This window comes from Neodiprion pinetum, chromosome 3 (genome assembly GCF_021155775.2).
Source record: "Neodiprion pinetum isolate iyNeoPine1 chromosome 3, iyNeoPine1.2, whole genome shotgun sequence".
NCBI classification, from domain to species: domain Eukaryota; kingdom Metazoa; phylum Arthropoda; class Insecta; order Hymenoptera; family Diprionidae; genus Neodiprion; species Neodiprion pinetum.
The window spans coordinates 18,048,736-18,058,352 of record NC_060234.1 but is presented as its reverse complement, the minus strand read 5'-3'; positions in this window follow the sequence as shown (position 1 = coordinate 18,058,352).

Below are 9,617 nucleotides of genomic sequence, written 5' to 3'. Positions count from 1 at the left end.
AAAATGTTAAATTCGCGTCAGATCCGTAGCCTGATCGAAAAAGCGTAAGACGGATGGAGAGGGGGTAATATCCCCCTCTCTTTCTACCGTGCGGCGAAAATGTATGCCTGCTCCGTCTGTCTCGTTTAAGTAGCGCTGGGCGCCTGCGCGCGTGTGTTTGTACTACAGCCTGCTACGCGCATCCACAGATGGTGACTGCTGATGTGTCAATCGTTTGTATACTTGTGAAATTTGTGTATATAAAGTGCTTAAAAGATGGAAATGGAAGAAAGTGCATTTATTAACGAAAAAAGGGACGAAGAAATATCGAAAGAAATTAAGTGAGTACTTTATAAAAATATACATATGTACCTACACATTATAGATGTAATATTTGTAATATGTTGATACTTTATAGCGCTAACCTATATATACGCGCGACAAATTTTAGCGACATATTTGAGGGAAATCGTTTCTTTTTTAATAATACATTAAAGCAATTCGCGCGTGACTTATTAGTTCTTGATATTAGGAGTATCAATTGTGATACTGACCACATTGTCTTATCCAGTGCTTTGCTAAACGAGTTTAAAAACGTGTATTACGTAAAAAATCATAAAAAATACGATACCAAACAAATAATTTCAAATGAAAATAAATGAAATAAAATAATAATAAATAATATTCGTTCTTCAGAAAATCAAAAGAAAAAAGGAATAAAAATCAAAAATATCAATGTGCATGGCGTCAGCGTAGAAAAAAATTTGAAGAAAAAAGATTCGAAGGAAGAAAAAGAAGAAGATAAAAGAAAAAGACATCGTGAAAATCAAAGGGCATATTATTTATGTAATATAAATTGTCATGTTTGTCTACGATAGCGCAATAAACGAATATTGTATTTTACCACATAAATGATAGTACTTTTATACTGATTAATAAAACAATTCGTGCGAAATTATTCCCTAACCATTCCAACATTATCAAAAATGCACAACGTTGATGTTTAAGTTTTCACTTCTACCGGCACTCCCGGAGTGCAACCCGTCGTTTTTTTTTTTTTTTTTAATTCACTGTAAAGTATATCTGCCATTGGTTTTTGTAAATCGTGCATGGCATCGATGCATTCTATCTCTTCAGGAGTCGGCGGATTTATAGTTGAGAAGCCATCAAAGAAATTTTCTGGTAAACTTTGGTCGCCGTGATTGATCTAACCCCGATGATGATGCGAAGGTATGCATTGTCCTTTCACTTACGATGAAAACATTATCGGTACTTAACAATAAGTCTAAGAACAGCGGAAGCCAGTCAACAGATTTGGAAAGAGGTATTTCTGCGCAGGTTCAAATAAATTGCAAATCACAGACTGCTTGGAGTCAATTATTACTTGATGAACTATTGTTGTACAAATGAGATATTTGCACATGTATACACATTCGCAATAGTGGTTCTTAATTTGGATACGGAGAACTTTTTATCGTTCTGCACCCTAACACTATACCCCATTCGTCGTTAATAATGTGTTTAGAATCTATCCCTGCTACAACAATTATGGTCATCAGAGAACCACCTAGCTTGAATTTTTCCTATCTAGGGTTGATATTTTGGGATTGCGAAATTTTACTTGTTTATTGGAAAATCTAAACAGATAGAAATTCATCACGTTTTTCAGATTCGGCATATTATGTAACAAATTTTGTGAGCATTTGTCAATAATCAATTTAAATTTTGCGATAATCAGAAATTTTAATTTACCTGAAAATCAACCATTAATGGGGAAAATCCACGCCAATCCATGTGACACATTATTTTGTTATGATTTGAAACAGTCTTGGAACACAGTTTTCTTACTTCAAATTAAAGCCCATTCTAATTTGCATACACTAGTAGTTACATAGGGAGCGTTCTGGCTCAAACTGACTTACCGACCTCATAGGGTACTGCAGGACACACCTCACCCGTAGTCGGCTTGTTACTGACCGAGCGTCGGCGTGTTACCGACCTAAGCTAACCTGACCCAACCAACGTAAACATCAAATTTTTTATATTCGCTCCCATGGTATTTCATTCGTAGAATGCCCTCGATTATCGTCTTCTGCATTACGTTGAATTGCGCGACATCATTTTCCATAAGACTTACGATTCTAGGGGGTAAAAATATTTAGAATTGCTCATTTAGCGCGAGCAGAATACTCTTGCCGTACTAAGTATTGACGCGTCTTACCCCCGTCACGTTGTACTCCTACCCAACCTCCAGATCCGATATTCTCTTATTGGGTAACGTTTCAAGGCGACAGACGAGGTTGATTTTATTCAGATCCATCACGTTCGATGTAGATTTTATAAATTTCTCGTACTATGGATACTGCAGTTCACAATAGGAAAACTATGAGAACAATATAATGCGTTGAGTAAGCTCGCGATTTATATACCAACCACACCCTCCTCCATAATAAATTCTTGCACGTGAAAGTTTACGGGTCATCATCAACATTCCCAGCCTATTTAATTGCGGTGTCGCCATCCGGTCAATTAGTACAAGAGAATGTATTCGAAGTATGCCGAAACTATTATTTTTGAAACGGTATATTCCGCCAGCCATTTTGCAATACCGCCCCGTCATCCTGCTTTGCAATCCTGTCCGTCATGTTGTTGTTCACACGAATTAGGCTGGGCTGGGTTAGGTTAGGTTAGCAACCTGTTCCGATAACATGTCAGCCATCCTGCTCCCGCCATCTTGTTGTTTACATTAGTTGGGTTAGGTTAGATTGGGTTGGGTCAGGTTAGCTTAGGCCGGTAACACACACCGACTACATGCTCCGTCATCTCGTCCGCCATCTTGCAGGCTGGTCAGCCATCTTGCAGGTCAGTCAGCCATCTTGCAAGTCAGTCAGCCATCTTGCGGGTTACTCCGCCATCTTGCAGGCTGGTCAGTCATCTTGCTGTTTACGTTGGTTGGGTCAGGTTAGCTTAGGTCGGTAACACGCCGACGCTCGGTCAGTAACAAGCCGACTACGGGTGAGGTGTGTCCTGCAGCACCCTATGAGGTCGGTAAGTCAGTTTGAGCCAGAACCCCCCCCTATAACTACTTACAATATTTTACACATACCTGTTTCAGCAAAGTAACGATGCATAAGTTGAAACAAAAGTATTCCAAATCACCATCACATATGTACTCACACTCGCGTGCAATATTTACCTGTCCTCTCCACTTCAAATCTAGCCGCTTGTCCGTGTCGCGACTCAAAAAAGATCTGCTCTGTATCTATGTCTATTCTCTACTGTTGCGAAATCACATCTGCGTATCATCTATGTGTTTTCTCGCCTTGTAAATAGTCAGTTGCTCTCTCACGATATAGATCGTATCACTTTGTATCATCATCAATAAAGCATCCTTTATTGATAGTTAATCAGAATCAATTTTAATCTTCATCCCGCTTGCTCGCTATAGTCATCAATCAATAATTTGCGGATCTTACGTCAACGATCCAGTATCTTCTACTTCTTCTTCCCAGTGGCTATTCCCTAATCGAGGATATGCCAAAGTACTCTTTAATTACTCCTGGTAACTCCAGGAGTTTCAAACGTGGGTTGACTTCATCCATATATATCTGGTTATGGTTGTTCCAAAATGTCGTCTCTCCACTCATGGGTGTGTCTTGGTGAAGTTAGACTTGTGTGGCTGGGTTCGGAGTAAGTTCGACGAAACACACAAAAAATAAAAAAAATAAAAACACATGGTTGCATTAATTATTTGACAGACGTTGGTTGATTACAGGTTCAAATTGTTTTTGATAACAAGTCGGCCAAAACTAGAATAACGTGTGTTGGATGTTTTAAGAATAACATTTGCAGATCAGAGCCGTAAATGATATTGTTTTTCCGAAAGAAATCCTTGAGTTTAACTCTAGGAAGATTAAAGTAGGGACATTCCCAAAATAGGTGGTTCGGAGGTACGGCAGGGTGACTGCACCGGCACGTCTGCATAACCACCAAGCCCATTCTGGCTAGGTGCTCATTAGCATTAGTATGGTTTGTTTTTATCCAATTTATTTGTGCAATCTTCCTTCTGTCGAGGATTAAGCCATTGAACCATGGCTAATTAGCAAATAGTCCCGCCACTGCACAGTAATTAACACCTTTATGGCGGCCTATGTTGAGGATGCTAGTTTGTGTTGTTGACATCTTGGCGCTTCTTGAGAGATGTTTAATGTCAGCTCAAAATTTTTTATCGTCAAATTCGGTTGGCTGATCCCCTACCGACCGAGTGGCACGATCAGCTAATTCATTTCCTGATAGGTCTATATGGGAAGGGATCTATACCAGGATGCACTGACCCCCGAATTCCTGTATTTGGAATAGTTTCTGTTTTATGTCAATCAAGATTGGGTTAGTTCTATTGTTCATCAGGGGGTGTACCAGAGCTGCGATGACACTTAGAGAGTCTGTGAGAATTAGAGTTTTGAAGTAACTTCTGATCTTAATTAGGTCCAGAGCTTTGGAGATGCCTAGAGCCTCTTCCGAGAAAATTGAAGTTACCATTGAGACTATAAAGGAGAGGCCGTCCGTCGTCCGGGGGGACCACCGCTGCAGAAACTTCAGGTGGTGAAGAGATTTTGGAGCCGTCACAGTAAATTTGAAAAAAGTCTGGGAAGTCGGACTTACAGATCAACTTTAAACTTATGGAAGGAGATGGATCTTTTTTAATGCAAAATCCAATGGAGTTGTTCGTGTTGATTCGATTAAAGATAGCCGGATATTCCAGGTCATAACAGGTGGGAATGTTGGAGGATCTGATCCAAGACGCAGTGCTCCTTATCGAGGACCATATCTTGTAGACATAGGATCCCAGGTAGATGGGATTCTGCTCTTGCTTATCAAGCAAAATCTCCATTAGTTTGAGTTTGGGAATGACTAAATTGCCCTGACAAGAGTAGGTTCTGAAAATATGTACCTGTACCGATTCTAGTGTAGACAGATAGCATTTGGAGGCGTTACCAAAAAATTAGGCCCCCCAATCCAGGAGAGCTCTCACAAATCCCTTGAATACTATTAACATGGTTGAGGGATGGCCTTCCCATGTAAGACTCGAGATAGCCTTTAAAACTGAGACAGCTTGGATGCCTTTGGCCCTATTATATTCGATGTGAGTTGCCCAAAGGAGCTTCCTGTCCAGGTGAACGCCTAAGAATTTCACTGAAGGTCGATTGTGAATCGTGGAGTTGTTGAGTTGAATGCTGATTGGTAAGTTACCAAGAACTCTCCTAGAGAACACCCAAAGCTGAGTCTTTTTTGCGTTAACCGTTAGGCTCTTGTGTAGGAGCCAGGGCTTTACGGAATCTAGGAAAGCTGAAATTTCATCTACGGCGGCCTGAAGTTCTCGGTGGGAGGAGTATATTGTCACATCGTCAGCATATGTGAGAACTTTAGTATTTGAGCCTATATTATTAACCCTCCGCCGGCTATTCATGACGATGCGGTCATATCTGACTTTGGCACATCCTGGTATCTCGGGAGGGGAAAGTGGATGTGGCTTGGGACCCGCACCCAAAAAAACTTCACGGCGGTATACGCTCATACGGGCAAGCACGGTAGTATGCGTCAGGACCTTGCGAAGTTACGACCGTTTGAATTTTGAACGTGAATGAATTCGTCACCGATAGCCGGCGGCGTCAGTTTTTTCGACTTTTGAGGTACGTATAAAATTCATATTTTTTCGTTGAAAATCAAAGCTTCCTCGAAATCCAGGAAAACGCCAGCACGATATTCCTTTTTTATGAAGCTATTGTATATATCAGTTGCGAGAATGGTGATGTTGTCATTAACCGATTTTGCTTTTCTAAAGCCGAAAAAGCACTTCGGCAGTATAATGACGGTTTTCAGTCCACCAAAGCAATCTGAAATTGACTATTCTCTCTAGAGTTTTATGATTGAGGAGCGGGAGATTGGTCTATATCCCTTAGATCCAGGTTTAGGCAAGAAACATACTATATAGTGAGACCAACCGTCTGGGAATTCACCCAACTTAAAAATTGGGTTGAAGAGGTAGAGCAGATAACTCAGTCCTTCCGGGGGGAAGTCGTCTGAGAACCTCGCTTGTGACTAAATCTATTCCCGGAGACGATCCAATTTTAGCAGCCTGTACTGACCAAGACAGCTCCTCTTGAGTAATGTCTGTGTCTAGTGTGTGATTGTGGTTTCCGAACTCTGCAAGAAAGTAGTTTTCGGATGCAAAAGGGACGGAGACCTTGCTGAATGCTGATGCTATATCTTTATCGTCTGGATTCTAAGTGAGGACCGTCTTGGGAAGGTAGAATTTCCTTTTAAAGGCCTTGATTGACCCCCAGACCCTATCAAGGTCAGTCTGCGGGCCAATCGAGGAGCAAAATTTTCTAAAACTGTTTCCTTTAGTTTCCCTAAGAAAATTTTTGACCTCTTTATCTATTTTATTGTATGCTTCTAGATTCTCCTCAGAGGAGTTGTTCCTGAAGCGCTTGGCCGCCAATCTTCTAGACGCCACCTTATTGGAGCAATCCTCAGTCCACTAGGAGGCAGCAGGAGGTGATCCTTTCCTCAAAGGAAAATCATGTGGGTACCTCCCTCCGGATGCCTGGAGGGAATCGTACATACATAGATTCAAGAAATTGATTATATAGCGAGTCTAAGTTGTTTGTCTCCCTGGATATACCTTTAAGCTTAAGGGTGAGGGATTTACTAAAGGTAGTCCATTCGACTTTGTTGAGGTCAAGTTTTTTCCTTCCTTGAAATCTATGGAGACTGACTCCGCCCCAGCAAGTGTGGGTGGGGATATGGTTGCTGCCTAATGGGTCTTCCGTTACTTGCTAGGAGATATCCGTAAAAAGCGATACTGGGACAAAACTCAGGCCCGGGACACTGCGTTTGTTGGGTTCTGCGTGGATTCTAGTAGGTGATCTATCATTTAAGATGATGAGATCGTTATTTTGTAACGCGTCCAGTAAGAATTTCCCATCTTGATTCAGAAGTTTACTCTCCCATGCAGAATGATGTGTGTTAAAGTCTCCGCAAACAAGGAGGTTTTCGAATTGAGTGAGGATTTGGAGAAGTTCCTTTCATTCTGCGCGCGTAAGGAATTTGTTAGGAGGTCTGTATATGTTTAGGATATGCAAGTGTGTACCTGAAAGTTTAATTTGGACCATGTCCCATTCCAGTTTTTCGGGCAGAGGGAGATGGTCCAGTCTTTGGTAGAATATTTGTTTTGAGATGAGGAAGGCCATACCACCACCCGAAGTGGGGGGCGGCCTGTCCCTCCTCAGCGTATTGAAGCCTTTACATATATACTAGTAATTAGTTGTCTGTCAGCCAAGTTTCTGTAAGGCAGATAATGTCGAAATCATAAATAAAACCTTCAAGCTCATTGACCTTGCTAGTGATACTACGGCAATTCCACTGTAAAATGTTTAGAAAGAGTACAATTTCTAAAATTTTCAGGTGAGTCAAAAAATTAACGACGGAGCCAGGAATCGAACCTGGTATCTGGAGATGCTTACTCCACTAGACCACCTAGCCGCCATAATGTAATGTATGATAATACACACACATTAATAGCCACATATAGATGTCTCATGTGCACATATCAACAAGTCACATACACAAGTCTTTAGATGTGCCTCTCGCGACGAATTTCAAATATATATGTAAAATGTTTAGTTTGTTATTCATGTTGGCTGTGGCATTGTCGCCTAAATAGCTCCTCTGAAGCTTTGATATTTGCTATAATTTGGTCGGAGATTGGGAATTCGTCTGCGATTCTTTTACACACGAAGTTGGTGAAATCGCCCAGGGAGTTTCGAATTTCGATCTTCACCTAATCCCTCATTCTCATTTCGGATTCTGAGATAAATGGGATGTCCTGAGATATGTCGAGTAGGTACTCTATGGGGGAGTCAAAGTCGTCAATTATCTCAACAGGAGTTAGTGTGGTTAAAATTTCACTCTCGACTGAGGAGGAGGTGAAGTTCCATATAGGCGTTACTCGGAGGAAGAGTGTTGGTCTGCTTGGCTATACTTTTCGTTGCAGCCGCGCTGCTCCTATGTGCAGTTGTGGACTGACATCTGTTTGGATCGGATGTGGAGTGGAGAAAAAAGGGAGATACTCTTTACTGTTGAAGAGATTGGACTGAGCGGGGGGATGATTGAGTAGTTTGGATGTCATTACCAATTTGTCGAATTTGTCATGGACAACCTTTTTTCCCCTAATAAAGACTGGGCCATTTCTGTCCAAAGCCCTGTGTCTTCCCTCACAGTTCACGCATCGAACATTCTGGGGGGACCCAGTAAATTCACACTGTTTCTGGTTGTGTAAGCCGCCGCAATTCACACATCTGCTCTTCCCCGGCACTGGGCTTCGACATGACCAAATCTCAGGCACTTCCTACACATTTTGACTGACGGTACATATGGTACCACGTCTCTGATATTTAAGAAGATCGCTTGTCGGGAATGGTGACGCCACGAAAAAAAACTTCAATACGGGACGAATGTTCACGTCTAGTACCGCCATCTTCGTCCCTGAATATCCAGTGGATTCTCTCTGTGTGCAGAAATTCTGCGCCTGTGTCTCCCAGAATGTCAAGGTTTTCAAGGATTTGGTCCTCTGTGAGGGATGGGTCCACGCCCCTGACTAAACCAACTTTGTAAATACATCCATCGAGTATATAAGCCCCAAGAGATGGATAACAGATTAATCCCTCGGTCGAAAAAAAATTAGCATCCTCGACATTGTTGAAGAAGACAAGTTGAAGAAGACAAGTTATGACAGATAATTCCGGAAGATTTGATGCTGGAGACGCCTTTTAGAAGGCCACTGCGCTTAATTGCTTTTGCGAAGCTCATAGGATGTATTTTACCAGCGTTGCCCCCTTGCCTGTCAAAAACTTAAACGAGAAGTGGGAAGCAATCTCCCTGTCTGTATGGTCAGAGCCCACAGGTAGCGGGGGGTCCTAGGGACATTTTCTGACAGTTACGATTGGTATTGCGTCGGCTGCTCAATTAGGCGGTAACTGCCAGCTGATAAAATTCGAACGACTTGACGCACGCGCATAAGGTGCGCACCTTCCTCATGGACACACAGTATATGTACGCGCGGACACAGCCTTATTACCCCGCCAAGCGCTGTTAGCGTGCTCCTTCACTCTCGCTAGCTTGCGTGGTTCGCACCTTAAAATCATAAACTTTGGCTTAAAATTACTCTGAAACGGTACGGTGGAGCGTACTAAACTTGTCAGCCAGGGTGGTTTCAGTCACCGTGTCCTTTATAACACACTCGGTTTTCATAATGATTCTAAGAAGCATGTTCAAGAAATTTACCAAAATGTCAATCTTGAGTATGTTGCCGGAGAATAAAGGATGAGAATCACGTGTTGAGAGTTGAAACATTGACGAGGAGTTTTTCGAGATTGGCATGGCCAAGCTCACTTGGAGTTCCAAGTAAAATAATGTAATTGAATAGAATATATTTTTTTAGAAGGATTGTAAGGATACGCATTTGGGGTAGAACTATCTTAAACATAAATTCCTATAGTACATAATATACGAGCTGATGTTTGAAGCGTTATTGCACATACGTAATTTAGCCCCCGTCGACGAAAAAATACACGTAT